Raw genomic sequence first — 17,171 nt, forward strand, 5'->3', positions numbered from 1 at the left:
AGTAAGCCTAGTATTGGTGCTCAAAGGAGGCTCAAACCTTCAATGAAAGAAGTGGTAAGGAAAGAAATCCTTATATGATTAGATGCAGGGGTAATTTACCCAATATTTGACAATGCTTAGGTTACTCATGTCCAGGTCGTTCCAAATAAAGATGGCATGATAGTGGTTAAAAATAATAATAATGAACTTATTCCAACTCGTACAGTGACGGGTTGGAGAATTTGTATTCATTACCGTAAACTAAATAAAGCCACCAGGAAAGACCATTTTCCTTTACCTTTTCTCGATCAAATGCTAGATAGATTGGCAAGCCATCATTATTACTATTTCTTGGATGGATATTCGAGATACCATCAAATTTCTATAGCACCGGAGGATCAGGAAAAGACTACCTTCACATGCCCTTATGGAACATCTGCATTTAGGAGGATGCCATTTGGGTTACGTAATGCTCCTTCCACCTTTGAAAGATGTATGATGTCAATCTTTTCGGACATGGTGGAAAAAGGTATTGAACTCTTTGGACCCTGTTTTGATGGATGTTTAGATAATTTGGAAAGGGTTTTGAAAAGATGTGAGGAGTCAAACTTAATATTAAACTGGGAGGAATGTCACTTTATGGTGGCCGAAGGAATAGTCTTGGGCCACAAGATTTCACGTCATGGAATTTAGGTAGACAGGGCCAAGATATCAACAATAGAAAATGTACCTCATCTAGTGTCTATTAAAGGGGTTCGAAGCTTCTTGGGCCATGTTGGATTTTATAGGAGGTTCATAAAGGATTTTTCAAAAATTTCAAAGCCTTTATCAACCTTACTTATGAATGGTGTGGTATTCGATTTTGATTCTGATTGTTTAAACTCATTTAACACACTGAAGGAAAAATTAGTAACATCTCCAATTTTTGTATCACCAAATTGGGAAATTCCTTTTGAATTAATGTGCAATGCTAGTGATTATGCAGTAGGAGCGGTACTTGGACAACGAGTTGAAAAGGTATTCAGAACGATTTATTATGCTAGTCAAACCTTGAATGATGCTCAATTAAATTATGCAACTACTAAGAAGGAATTACTTGTAATAGTCTTTGCATTTGATAAGTTTAGGACATATTTAATTAGTAATAAGGTGATAGTTTACATAGATCATTAAGCTATTAAGTATCTTATGACTAAAAAGGATGCTAAACCTTGCTTGATTTGGTGGGTCTTATTATTGCAAGAGTTTCATATGGAAATTCGAGATAAGAAGGGGACAGAAAATCTAGTTACTAAACATTTATCTAGATTGTAAAAAGAAGAAGAGCATAGTGCGAAAGAGGAGCCAATTGATGAAAATTTTCCGAATGAACAATTATTTTCGATTGAATTTGAAGAGAAGAAACCATGGTTTGCAAATTATGTTAACTATTTGGTAGCTTAAGTTGTGCCGCCGGACATGTCAAGGCAGCAACTAAAAAATCTCTATTCGGAAGTGAAGCATTATTATTGGGATAAACCCATTCTTTTTCGTCATTGTGTTGATCAAGTGATTAGAAGATGTATCCCAGAAAAGGAAATGGTTTCCATACTTACTCACTGCCATACTTTACATTGTGGCTGTTGCGATATTTTTGCTATGCAAGTGCACACAGTCGCAATTCGTAATAAAATGGTAAAACCAAGTATCGTCCTCAAGGACTGGTTTATCAATTACCAATCAACCAATCTTTTTAATTCTATTTGATTGAACAATTTTAGCGATTTCAAACAAAGAAAAATACTAACGAAGCACAATGAAAATTTAAACAGAAAATAACAGAGGAAAATGAAATTAGGACAATTATGATCCTCTATTTTCCACCCTTTTATTTCCTAATGCAAGAATTTATATCCCCTTCTCCCTATTCAAGAATAAGTTGCAAAAACAATTCATAATCTGGTCAAGATTTATGAAATTCAATCTAAATGACAACTTCCTATATTTCTATGGTAAGTTGAATCATGTAGAAGGCATTAACCACGCAACTCAGAAAAAATAGGCAAACAATCTAGATACTTTCGTTCTAAATTAAAATTGCATCCAAACAATCAAAGCATATCAAATTTCACTTTTCAGATTTCAATTTGATTCATGAAATAGCAATTAGAGGTGATCAATCAATAATTGCACAAATAACACAAATTGTAAGGAATTGAAAGAGATGAAGAAGAACATCAATTTTGCATTAAACCATAAAAAGGGTTTCCAAAAGATTCACATAAAAGCCCTAAAAAAGAATTTAGCCCATGATATTCATTCTAGCAATATGATAATTCAATTACAAACATAAAAATTTAAAGAAAAAGATGAAAAACACAGCAATCAATCCTCCAAGATGGTATTCTTACTCCCAGCCGTCATCCCTCCTCATTCCCCCTTCCAGTCGCAACATTATGTTTCTAAAATAGCCCTCCAATGTTCCCAAGTGAATAGACCAAATTGCCCTTCAAAAAATGGTTTAAAATCTGAAAAACACGTAACCAGCGCTGTAGCGCTACTTCTGGAGCGCTGTAGCGCTATTTACAGTGCCAAAATGCTTCAAAATTTGGTGCACTAGCGCTGTAGCACTCTTATTATGGCGCTGTAGCGCTAAAGTCAGAATGGAACGAAACTCGTTTCGAATAGCCTACAGCGTTAGCTCATCGTATTTTGATCATAACTCCTTCGATATAACTCCGAATTGAATGATTAAAAAAGCTATGGAAAGCTAAGATAAATATATACAACTTTTATTTCTAGAAGTGTTTCCAGAAAGTGAATAAATCATGGTCAAAATGCGGCTTGAAGTCTCAGACTTGCGTTATAGAGCATAAACGACGTGTGTTGAGCATCTTCAATGTAGTATTTCCACACATAATGTCTTGAAACTCCACAATCAACACGAAATCCATCTTATTAATCATATTTAACATGTTTCTTTTCATTTCACGCCATATTATGCAATTGACCATTAAAACCTGAAACAAGGAGAAAACAAGCATAAATCTGCACTAAACAATCCTAAATAACTAAAAACACAACCTAAAACGATCTCTAAAACAAACCTAAAATGACCCTAACAGCGGTCACTTTGAGGGAACAAGGACAGTATCAAAAGTTTTGCAATGTGGGTTTTATTGGCCTACATTATTTAAAGATGCTAATGGCTTTGTTAAGAGTTGTGATCGTTGTCAAAGGACCGGTAATATATCCAGAAAAGATCAAATGCCAATGACTGGAATTCTGGAGGTTGAGCTGTTTGATATGTGGGAATATATTTCATGGGACCTTTCCCATCATTTTATAATAATAAGTACATTTTGCTGGCAGTAGATTATGTTTCTAAATGGGTAGAAGCTGTAGCAACTCCTACTTGTGATTGTAAGGAGGTACTTAAATATCTTCATAAGAATATTTTTACTCGGTTTAGTACTCCAAGAGCCATTATTAGTGACAGAGGCAGTCATTTCTGTAATAAATCATTCACAACTCTATGTGCTCGTTATGGATTTCATCACAGAAGGCTTTGTTTTATTATCCACTTTCTAATGGTCAAGTTGAAGTGTCAAACCAAGAAATTAAAAGTATTTTAGAAAAAACTGTAAACACATCAAGGAAAGATTGGTCGAAAAAGCTTGATGATTCACTATGGGCATATCCCACAGCCTTTAAGAGTCTAATTGGTATGTCCCCATATCGGTTGGTATTCGAGAAGGCATATCATTTACCTGTTGAACTTGAGCATCAAGCTTATTGGGCGATGAAAAAGTTGAATGTTGACTTACTTATGGCGGGGTAGAAAAGGCTTCTAGAGTTGATTGAGCTTAATGAATTTAGAAACAAAGCTTGTGAAAAATGTAAAGATTTATAAAGAAAAGTATAAGGCTTTTCATGATAAAAGGATCATTAGAAAGGATTTCCAATCGGGAGATAAAGTTCTATTATTTAATTCTAGATTGAAATTGTTTCCAGGAAAACTAAAGTCTAGATGGTCGGACCCTTCACAGTTGTGGTCTCATTACCTTATGGAGCAGTACAGATTCATAGCGAGAAAACATGACATTTTAAAGTAAATTGTCAAAGGTTAAAGCATTATCTGGAAGGACCGATGGAAAAGTGCAAATCAATTATGGTTTTGGAACCCCTTTAAATGGGGTATTCAGCGTCTAGCTATATGACGTTAACGACAGCGCCATAGGAGGCATTCTTATATTTTATTTTAGTTTTATTTTTATTTTTAATTAGTGTACAATTTTATTTTGGATTTGTAAAGTTTATTTATTTTTAGTATAAAGTTTGAAATTTTTTTTTTGAGAATCGTGAAAAAAAAAAATTGTGTTTCAATTAGTCTTTGGGCCAAGTTGCAATATTACACAAGTCAGAGAGCTATTAGAATTTGAAGGAGGGGCGGATCGCAACTTCGGTTTATAAGTCGCGACCCTACGCTGAAACAGAGAGCAAAGGACTTTTAAAACTATAGGCGGGTTGCGACTTGAAGAGGTTGAGTCGCGGTGCCTGGGCAAGAGTATTCGTAAAATTTTTGGGGTGGGTCACGACTTGACCTATCTTGGCCGCAATGCGCCTATGTTAGACAGAAAGAAAATGGGTTAAAACTCATTTTTTCTAAGCATATGTAGAGTCCGAGAATGTTAACTTATTTACCTAGCTAGTAGTAGTTGTAGTATTATAGATTTCGTGGATTTTGGTTCAAACCGGGACTTAGTTGGAAACTCCTAGCAATAGTTATGGATTTTATAAGTTTAACCTATAGTTTAAAAATATTAATTTTAACATAAGGTTTGATTAATATTGTTGGTTATAAATATGATAATTATTATAACCTAAGGTTTAGATAGAACGAATAAGAATATGACACTTGTCATGAGCTGGTTATTCCTAAGTTTTAGATAGAGCCAATAGGATTAAGACACTTGTCATATGCATGATTATTAAGGAATTATTATTTTAATGATAAAATAAGGGAATATAAGACTTAGTGTTCACCAAAATCTGTTAGGGTCGTAATTTGACTCAGTCAAAGTAGTTATCCAACCTTAATTATGCTGAAAAAGTGCAATTACGTGTTTAAAATAATCACGTATGTCGATATATCGCAGCATTAGAGCCGATATATCGCTTGACGCTGAATACGGAAAAACACGTTGACGTTGCACGATCGTACGAACGGAGACTCGGAACATAGGGGCAGCCGATATATCGCCACATAGGGGCTATATATCGCCCATATTTATCATTTTTTTTACTTTGTTTTTAATTTTAAAAACCACCTTTGACTCCTTAGACCTACCTCTGTTAGTTTTGACCGAGTCTTCAGCCTCTAATTGACGAAAATTCAATTATCTTCAATTAAATTCATTATTTTTATTCAAATCAAAATGGGGTTAGTTTCACTCCTTACCTCTATAAATAGAACCTAGTACCCAGCCCTTTCACTTACTCTTCAGCTGTGATCATACTCCAAGGTGCTAGTGAGAACATAAGAGTGATACACTTGGGTTGGGAAAGAAAAAGCTTTATTATTCTTAAGCTTTATCAAACACTTGGGAAGTAAGGATTAGAGTGTTTCGACATTGGTGTTAGGCCAATCTATAAGGTCAACAAAGGTACCCTCATTCTTAAGTTCAATACTTTTGATTCCATAGTTTCTTTAGTTTTATTCAGGTTCTAACTTTTGGTTTGTGGTTAGGTTTTTGAGTTCCTTGAACTTAAGGTGTCTTTTCGGTAAGTTTTCTCTTGGTGGTTTAGTTCTATTCTTTTCATCTCTTTCCTTTAGAAATACTCACTGTTCTATTGCTGGTTTTAGGAGTGTTCCACGTCTCGCATTTGTTCTCATATCCCAGTTTTGGTAAGGAAAATAGGCTAGATCTTGTATGTTTGTATGATATGTTATGCTTTCATGTTATGTTATGTATAATATGTTATGATAAGTTTATGTTTTAATATGTTATGACTTACCCTACCTCAATTATTAGACAGGGGACGTAGATGGGTTATCATACACCACATGTGATCTAACCTACCTCAAATATTAGACAAGGGACGTAGATGGTTTCTCACATGTCATAATGGCCATTATTAGTATAGTCTTATATGGAATATGTGATAGTATGTTATAATATGTTTATAGTGTATGTTATAATATGTTTAATAGTATATGATATGATATGTTTATAATATATGTGATGATATGTTTTAGCATATGTTATGATATGATTTTATGCTGTTAGTAGTTTTCCTTGCTGGGCATTAGGCTCACTCCTTTTCTTTTAGTGTGATGCAGGGAAATAGATGCAAAGGCGGAAGGATTCTTGGAAGCTTAGTGTGTGTATGGAGTGGATGGGCTGAGTATCGATTTGAGGACAACGTTTTTGTTTTAGTTTCTTTAAATTACGTTTTTATATATTTTTCCGCATTTAGTTTTGTAAACAATTTTATTTAAAGTTATGTTTTATTTCAAAACAATGAGCTCATTTATGTATTACAAATATTATTTCTTCAAAGTTTCAATAAAGTTATGAATTTTATTAGGTATGTTCTTTTCAAAGTTGTAGATATGTTTAGTAGGTTTAATGACCTAAGTCTCATAGGTAGTTGGGTCGTTATAGCATATCCCTCATTTTTCATTTGCTTTCATTGAAAATCAGATTTTCTTGTGGAAAAGCTCTCCATTTTCTTCAATTTATCATTTTATTTCAAATACTCTTTAACCATATTTCTAATTGCTAATTCATTTTTTTTCTTAATTTCTTTTGCCCTAACCCTAATTTGTGTTTCGATGGGTGCTAATTGAAGCTTGCAAGGAGAATTCAAGAGTGGGCAGATTTTTCAGATTTCAAGGCTTGTAAGTTTTCTCTAATTAAAGTTTTCATTGCAGTAATTTTTACTAAGGACTTGCATTGGATTCTTGGACTGTTTGAGTATATTTAGTGTTTGTGGGTGAAATTTGTTGGGAGTATTTAGTGAGGAAATTACAAAATTTTAGGGGAAGTGCTGCCAAAATGTTTGTGAGCCATTTTTGATCAATTGTGTGAGTATGGGACCAAGGAAACAACCAACTCGGGCTGCCTCTTCAAAGAACACTAGTCGCTCCTCCTCATCCTGCTCCCAACCACCCAAAACTCAGCCAATCCCGCCATGTGTGATTTGTTTGAGGGAGGGAACTTATTTTCTTCTATTAGTTTTGTTATGTGTGATTTGTTTAGTTTTTGTTAGTGTTTAGGGTTTTGTTTTAGTGTGTTTAGTTTCAACATGAATAATGATTGACAACAATTGCCCATGAGAATAAAATGAATGTTGTGAGTATAATTCAAAGAAAATGAAATCTGAAAACAAAATCTATGTGCTTGATTGAACACTCTGTTAGTTCATTTTAGTTTAGATACCGTTTGTTGAATATCTTGTCATGATGTTAAATTTATGTTTTTGATATTGATTATGCTTGCTGAAATTGGTTAGTGGAATGAGGAATGGAAAGTGGAAATTATTATCAACAATTCTAGAACTTGTTTACTTGTTATTTGGGGTGAAATAATATATCATGTATGCTTAGGAAAATAATTTAGGCTATCATTTGGATCGTTTGAGATTTTCTTTCCAACCTTAAGTTATTTAATCCTTTGTTTACCCCTTTTGAGCCTAATCTTGTATCTTTTTGTTCTAAACCATTATTTAAGCCTAATACTTGAAACTTAGCTATATATCTGTTCCTGATATACTATGAGCATATGATTGAGAAAAAATTTGGGGATTGATGTGTAATGGGGTTTAATTGTGATTTGAGTTTGTTTAGAAAATGAAAAGTGAAAAAAAATAAGATTGAGAGAGAATATATATATTGAAAAATAAATAAATATTTCAATACACTCCCAATATGAATATATAGAGAAAAATCAAGTTTGGGGGAGTGTAGTTACTATTGAATATATATATATATATATCTAAAGTAAAGAAAAAAACAAGAAAGGGGATTATGGGATTGTATTATTATGGAAGTAAAGTTGGTGAGTTTTGGTCATGTGCTTATAGTAAAGTGAGCTTAAAAATTACTTTGTCAACTACCTTTATCTAAGCCATCATTACAAGCCTGTAAAAGTCATATTGATTCTTATGCATATCATGATTTATATTATTAGAGAATTGCGAGTAAGTGAGCTTATGGAATTACTTGGTTTGAATGGATCGATTGGAAAGATCAAGTTGATAATCCAAAATGTTAGTAGACTAAGGTGTGTTGATGGAGTGTTTTAATCAAAATTCTAGATTGAATAAAATGTTGAGTAGTTTTCTAAGAATTATATGATTAACATTCATGATTTTGAGGCATAATTACTGTTGTTGGTATAATTCATATTGTTCGAGACTAGGTTTGTTTGAGTCCTTTGTTCGAGGGCGAACAAAGAGTAAGTTTGGGGGAGTTTGATAACTTTATTTTAACGTCATTTTAGAATGTGTTTTTGTGGTAATCTTGAGTCTTTATGTGTGTTTTGTGCAAAATTACACTTTTGTTTGTCTTTGTTGTAGGATGGTGCGATGAATCACAAGAATAATGTAAAGAGAAGTGAAAATTGTGGGAAAACGAGGCTCTTGGTGGTTGTTGGACTCAAAATGATGCTAAGGATGTTTAAAAGACGACTTTTGATGAGGAGATGAGTTGAAGACCTAATCTAAGAAAAAATTGAATTAGGGTCGTGACTTGGGCTTATAAGTCACGACTCAAGGCGAAGTCAGAGACACATAGCTGCTGGATGGAATTAGTGTCGCGACTTAGAATTACAAGTCGCGACTCAAGAGGAAAATAGAGGCTTAGCTAAGGGAAAAAATTGACACGGGCCGCAACTTGATGGTGTTTAAGTCGCGGGGCCTGAGGATTTATCACAGAAGTAAAAAGGCTCAAAAACAGACATGGGTCGCGACCTAGAGAAGGCCAAGTCACGGCCCGCATGGAAAAAAACACAGCCTTTGTTATTTTGTTTACTATAAATTCCTATTTAGGGTTTAATTAAGTCAGGAGGTCAGTTTTTAATTACGTTTTTAGAGACTAATTGTGATTCTTAGGCTAGTTATTCTGTAATTTTGTATTTTTCTTTCTTCTTTAAGTTGATGAGTCTTATGTTTTTGAATTATTATTTTGTTGATTTAGTCATGTTTGATATGAACTAAACAATTTTTATCTAGGGTTTAATGTAGTCAGTTGGATTTCTATTTAATTTAATTATGATATTCTTTTGATTTTTCTTTTCTATTCTAATCTATATAATGTGTGTTTAATGCTAGTAAATACTTGATCAATATTTGCTTGATTTTATGATTTTGATTCAAAATTCAAATGATGAGAATTGAATATGCTATCATTATATAGACATAGGTTGCATATTGGATGAAAGTACCTGTATGACTTGTGTAGTAATTAGGTTTCCATGCTTACTTCCTTCTATATGTTTAAGTTGATCACAGAGATGTAGAAAACCTGCATATAGGTTGAGATCTTATATCTTGAAAAAGAATAGGAATCGATTTAGGTTAACTTGCTATTAGAATAGGAAGAAAGAAATCTAGAATTGATTAATCAAATTAGTATAATGAAAAGTTGATGAAACTAACACCCTAGGTCTTTTTAATAGTGATTTTAAATATTTTAATTAGTTGCTTTTGTTCAAATTTATTTTCAATTTTCAAATTAAATTCAAAAATCAAAATTTTAGTTGCTAAATAGAAAGTAAAAAAACAATTATTGGTAATTGGAAAACAGTCTTCATGGGAACGATACTCTACTTATCATATATTACTTGAATCGATTGCGTGCACTTGCGTATCATATTTTCACGATCAATATGACATTGTAGGAGTCTTACGATAAGATTATGTTTTGTTGTATTTTTTTCTTTGTTTGTTATTTTTACTTCCTTACTGGGCTTTTAGCTCACCCTCTTACTTTCCCTTCCCAGTAGCAAATAGTGTTTTTATTTGGCACGCGTGGTGATGTGGGGAGTTCCGACGTCAGGGTGTGTATGGCATGGGGTATCCTATGGGCGAGCAAACGATCAGCTTAACGCCAATTTCTAAAGAACGATGTTATGTTTTATTTTAAATTTTTCAGAACTTATCACTGGGACTTGAACTATATTTATTTTTAAAACGTTACCTGAGAACTTTTATTTTGTTTTAAAACTATTGGGCCCAACTTGCATGTTTTAGCAAGGCCCCACTAGGATTTTCATATAAAAAGTGGTTTTCTTCTTTAAGTTTATGAGCATGTAAATGTTTTATAAAGTATTAGTTTAGGGCATTTTACAAGAACAACGACTTGAAAAAACACCTCATGTAATTTACTATGCTTGCAAAACATTAAACGATTCTCAATTAAATTATTCCACAACCAAGAAGAAATTGTTTGCTCTTGTTTTTGCATTGGAGAAATTTAGATCTTATTTGTTAGGGTCTAAAATTATTGTCTATTCTGATCATGGTCTATTAAAATATCTCTTATCGAAAAAATATGCTAAGTCTCGTTTGATCTATTAGATCCTCCTTTTACAAGAATTTGACTTAGAAATATGTGATAAAAAGGGGTATGAAAATGTTGTTGCTGATCATTTGTCTAGGATAGTTGTTGAAAATACTCATGAGTGCACTATTATCATTGAAATATTTCCTAATGAATCATTGATGTATGTTTCTTCCTTGCCTTGGTATGCTAATATTATTTATTAGTTGGTCACTAATGAAATATTATTTCATTAGTCTAAGCATGATAAATCTAAATTTTATTTTGAGGTGAAATTTTTTATTTGGGATGATCCTTACTTGTTTAAATACTACCCTCATCAAATAATTAGAAGATGCATTCCAAATTGTGACCAATCTAAAATCATATCTTTTTGTCATGATCATGCATGTGGAGGACATTTTATAGTGGTAGGAAAACTACTGCTAAAGTTATACAATGTGGTTTTTATTGGCCTACTTTCTTTTGTGATACATATGTTTATTGTAAAGCTTGTGAACATTGCCAAAAGTTAGGAAGTCTAACTAGAAGAAACATGATGCCTTTAAATCCTATTGTTATCATTGACATATTTGATGTTTGGGGCATTGATTTTATGGGACTATTTCCTACCTCTTTTGGAAATCTTCATATTCTTGTTGGAGTTGATTATGTGTCTAAATGGGTCGAGGTTATTGCATGCCACATTAATGACCACAAAGTTGTGCTTTGATTTTTGAAAGAAAATATATTTTCCCATTTTGATTCACCGCGCGTTATCATTAGTGATAACGGTACACACTTTTGTAATAAGCCATTTGAACATTTGATGAAACAATATGGCGTTACACACAAAGTCTCAACACCATTTCAACCACAAACTCGTGGTCAAGTTATAGTATCACATAGGGAAGTTAAGCACATTTTAGAAAATATTGTGAATCAAACTAGGAAAGGTTGGTCCATAAGACTCACTGATGCATTATGTGCATATTGTACCGCGTACAAAAAGCCCATTGGCATGTAACCTGTTGAATTAGAACATAGAGCCTATTAGGCAATTAAGCAGTTAAATTTTTCTTTAGACAAGAAAGGTAAGAAAAGAATGCTTCAATTGAATGATCTAGAAAAAATTAGGAATGATGCATATGACTATTCAACAAAGTATAAGGAACGTATGAAATTTTACCATGACAAAAATATTCCGAGAAAAGATTTCTCTCCAAGTTAAAAAGTCCTTTTATACAACTCGCGTTTGCATCTATTCCCAAAAAAATTATGTTCTAAGTGGACCGGTCCTTATATTGTTCAAGTTGTTTTCTCACATGGAGCTATTGGAATTGAAAATCCTTACACTGGTGAATTTTATACTTAATGGAAAAAATTAAAACTATTTTTAGAATTAAAAAATGATGAAGTGGATAAGATTCTCCTTAGAGATTGAAAAAAAAACCCGGTGGATCGGGGCGGGTCGGAGCTCCGACCCGATAGGGTGCCCCTGATCCGAATATAACCGGGGCAATAACGAGGCGGGTCGAGATCCAACCCGACCCGCTAGCAATTGAAGCGGGTCAGATCACGACCCGACCTTTGATTGTTGTTGTTTTTTTTTTGTAATAAAGATTTTTTTTAAAATACTAATTACTACCACTATTTAGGGTGATCCACGATCCAAATATATATATATATAAATAAGACAAAATATATTTACGAGAGACAGAAGAGAAAATTGATGTTTCGCTTTGAAGTATATTAATTTTTTATTTTATTTTAGTATGCAAGACCATTTATAAAAAAAATTAGACAACTCATTTATGTCTAGTATGAGAGATTTTTTTGCCATTTATTTTTATATTGTAACATATTTTAAAAAATTAGTCTTTCTTTTATTAAAGAAAAAGAAAAAAAAACCTTACTGGGTCGGGTCTGACCCAACCCACATCAAATGCCTTAATGGGGTGGGTCAGGTCGGGGGATAAACTTAGCGGGTCGGGGCGGATCTTTAGCAGGGCGGGGCCGACCCGCCCCATTTACATCCCTGATTCTCCTTGAGGATCCTGTTTACCAAACTATTTGATTTCTACTAATCTTGGTAACATGTGTTTTTTTTGTTTTTGTTTTATGTGTGATTTAATTTTTGTCTCTTTTATCTTTTACTCTCTTGATGATACACCGTATCAAGGTATGACCATTTCAAATTTGTGTTTTAAAACATTGATGACAATGTTTAAATTAAGTTTCGAGGTAGTGAGTTTACATGGTTATTATTCTTCGGAGAATATGTGTTTTATTATGTTTTGTGTGTTTTGTTTTCTTAAAAAAACAACTGGTGATATTTTTCATTTTCGATGATAAAAATCTTGATTGTGTTTGAGTTTGTGTTTAATTATTGGGTCAATTTTTCTTATAACAAAAATTATACTTTTCATAATAATTAAGAACACTTTTATTTACTATTAGTTAAATGTTTTTTTTTTTAAATACTATTTTATACAGCAACAATTGACTATTTGATTAATTATATAAGCTTAACTTTTATTTATAATTTTGTGAGAATTATTTTCATCATGAAATTTATGAGTAATTACATTTTATATAACCAATAAAAAAATGTTTTTTTAATTTTCTTTTGCTTGAGGACTAGCAACATTGAGTTTGGGGGTGTGATAACTCTACAAAATAGAGTGATTTTACCATATTTCATTTTTTGTATTCTAGTATTTTACAAAATAAATATTATTAAGCTTACATTTTGTGTATTCTTGTATCTTAATAATCTTTCTTTCACAACTTGTTTACAAATCATAACTTGTTTACTTTTCTTGTCTCAAATGTCTTTACTTTCTGTCTTTTATTTTATTTTTTTGACACAAAATATTATAAATCTTTGGAACTAGGTGAGAGTTTGTTTAACTTTGGTTAAAATAGTCTTCTTTTAAATTTTAGACAACTCCTTTGTGTCCGATTTCATGCTTACATGAACACTATACTTCATATACGATTTGTGCGCTTGCGAGTATAAATATTTAAAACACACCCAATTTTGGGTCCACCACTCTGCCTCATTGTTTGATTCTTTGAACCCAAAACGGAGTGCACAATGAATTATATGTCCTTCTGGGATGATTAACATCAAACCGGCTCCTGTTTCACCTTTGATGGATGAACCATCTACAAAAAGTTGCTGAGGTGATATGATTACATCGGTAATTTGATTTTCATGTGGGTGCTCTTCAGTTTTCTCAGAAAGTGAAGGATAAGTGAACTTTACAGTAAAGTCAACTAGTGCTTGCCCCTTTGTGGCGTTTCTACTCTTGAGTTTTAGGTCCAATTGACCAAGTTCTATTATCCATTTGAGTAAATGTCCATAGGCTTAAGCTTTATAAGTACTTGGCTTAGTGGGAAATTAGTCAGTACTTCAATGTTGTGAGCCTGGAAATATTGTCACAACTTTCTTGATGCAATAAGAAGAGCTAGAGCTAGCTTTTCCGTCTTAGGATATATGATTTTAGCTTCAAGTAATCTTTTCCTGACATTGTAAACTGGACATTGTATCTTTTCCTGCACTCAAATTATAGCAGCGCTAACTGGAGATTGTGAGATAATGAGGTACAAATATAGCGTTTCTCCATCGATTAGCTTAGATAGTACAGGTGGTTGTACCAAGTACTGCTTTAGTTCTTGGAAAGCTGCTTCAGACTTCTCTGTCCATTCAAACTTTTTAGCTTCTTGAAGTAAATCAAAGAATGGTAAGCATCTATCAGTTGCTCGAGATACAAATCGGCTTAAAGCAGCTACTCTTCCGATCAAACATGGAACATGCTTTTGTTTAGCAGGTGAAGTCATGTAGAGCAACGCTTGAATCTTCTTAGGGTTGACCTCTATCCCGCGTTGCACTTCTACAAATATACGCTTTCTCTACGCTTTATTTTCAACCTTAAATAAAAAGCTCATAGAAAAGGTTTGAATGACTCTCTAATATCACGTTTAATTCCCACCTTAAAAAATACTATGTTATAGTGGTTTTTTTTTAAATGCATTGTAAAGTAGGTGATTTGCGGAATGATGGCTTTTTCTGCTCAAAAAACTGTAGAGAAAAGTCACACTACTTTTCTCAGTGGTTTATTTAAAAAAAAAAATGCAGAGAAAAGTTGCACTACTTTTCTCAGTGGTTTATTTGAAAAAATCGCAAAGAAAAGTAGAGTTTTCTCTGCGGTTTTTTCAAATAAACAGCTGAGAAAAGTCCCCCTCCCTTCTAACCTCGCCCCGAACCTTTACTCTCCTCATTTCCATCACTCTCCTCATTTTCCACACATCAGAACCGTGCGAGAACGGAAGAAACCTTCTTCCCCGACCATGGTAATAATCATTTTCACCATTATTATGTATTATTTTTTTTAATTTTCATCCTCTATTAATGCTTTAAAACATGTATACATTCATATAATTGATTTATTTTGAAGTTTTAGGACAAAAATGAAGAAATTTTAGTGGGTTTAATGGGGTTTTAATGTATGTTTTATACGTTGGTTTTTTTTATTTGCATTTTTTTAATGTTTGTGGGGGATTAGAAAATATTTTCAAGCTTCAAAATAGATATAGATCACTTAAACTTGACTTTGTTATTTTTTTAATATTTGGGATTTTGGGAATTTTTTATATTTTTTACATGATGCATTTGTTTTTTAATATTAATTATTTACAATATATTATTTTCTACATAATTTTTTTTTATTATTTACATAAAGATTTTTTAAAGTTAATTTTTGTTAATTATTTTAGGAATCCAAATTTATCACTATATTTAAAATTATGGTTTAGTAAATTTAATTTTTGTAGTTTAACTAATTTATTAGAAAGTTACTAGTTAAAATTTGAGTTTACTTGTTTTAATTTAATAAGTAATTTTGAATACTCTAAATCATACCAATACCATATTTGCTAATTATTGTTTAAATTTTTATTGTAGGAAATATATTTACTTAATTGATTTGGAAGTGTGTTGAAATTGTTGAAGATTGATTTTGAAGGTGAGTAATAATTACTACTTAATATTTTATTTTTATTTTTCATATTATACAAACTATTGTTAGATGAGTTTGAATATAATAGATATTCATCCGTAGTGAAGTAGGCTCTAAGATAAAATTGTGTGTTTCAGAGATAATAGAAGGTTGAGAACATGTGTGTCTTAGTGAAGTAGGATTTGCAAATAATGTGTGTTGCGGTGGTTTATGGGCGTAATTATGCATGTTGATTGTTGTGTTTTGTTTAGATTGAATTTATAGGTAGTAATAATTTGGGATATGCTATAGAAACAGAGGAAACCCTACTCAATTTTTTTAAGATTAATATATTGATTGAATGTGTTTTATAGGTTAATATATCTAATAATTAAGTTTTTTTATGTTGAAATTGTAAATACATATGAATTTGAGATATGTTATAGAAACTGAGCAAACTCTACCCATTTTAATTTATAATTTATTAATTGAACATATTTTTGTTTAATTACAATATTAATTTTCTTTTCAATATTGACTTAGGAATTAGGTAGATATTATCATTATGGATAAATCATGGATGCTTGAGAATATAGAAACATAGCAATGTGAAGGCGGATTCAACCAATTTTTAGAATTTTGACAAACAAATTGTAGTGATCCGGAAAGAATTCTGTAATGCCCCGACTATTTCTAAGACTTCAGACCATTAAAACTACTAGACATAGCTACTATTTTGGGAAAATATACATAAGAAATAACATAACATTATTGAAAACTCAAAATATTGTACCAAATACAAGATAATATAAAAATATAAAATGTGATATGGGATCCCATTGTTATAAAACATAAAACATAAACTTTAATTGTTTAAATACTTTTTGCGGAATTACATAAAAACATAATTTAAAAGACTTAAAAATAATAACGTCATCCTCGATCGACATGCAGTCCATTCAATCCATTCGTCCTTAACACACATGCCAAGCTTCCACGAATCTTTCTGCCTTCCATATTCATTTTCTTGCATCAAGCTAGAACAAAGGAATGAGCCTAATGCCCAGCAAGGAAAATCTACTAACAACATATATCATAAATCATAAGACTATATCATAAACATATATTATAAAACATATGATTATAAAACATATATCATATCGGACTACAATATTAATGGCCATTAACTCATTAACATGGCATGTGATAAAACCATCTAGGTGATATGTCTACTAATCGAGGTAGGTTAGATCGATAGCCCATCTAGGCCCTCTATCTACTAATCGAGGTAGGGTAAATCATAACTCTAAACCATGAAAATGATAAAAATTCTTGGGGTGTGCTATCTAAGCAACTATAAGCCCCAAGCGACATAAAATATTGGGGTTAGCTATCTAAGCAACTATAAGCCCCAAATGACTACAAAACATATTTATATATATATATATACATATCATAACATAAATATATAAACACATATAATCTATCGTATTTTCCTTACCAAAAACCAGGATATGGAGACAAGAACGAGATTTGGAACACTCCTAAAACCAATAGTAAGAATGGTGAGTTTCTAAAGAAAATAGATGAAAAGAAAACTAAACCATCCGAGTAGAAACATACCGAAAAGAACATTAAGTTTCGATAAACTCAAACACCTAATC

The sequence above is a fragment of the Humulus lupulus genome, chromosome 2, assembly GCF_963169125.1.
Source record: "Humulus lupulus chromosome 2, drHumLupu1.1, whole genome shotgun sequence".
NCBI lineage: Eukaryota > Viridiplantae > Streptophyta > Magnoliopsida > Rosales > Cannabaceae > Humulus > Humulus lupulus.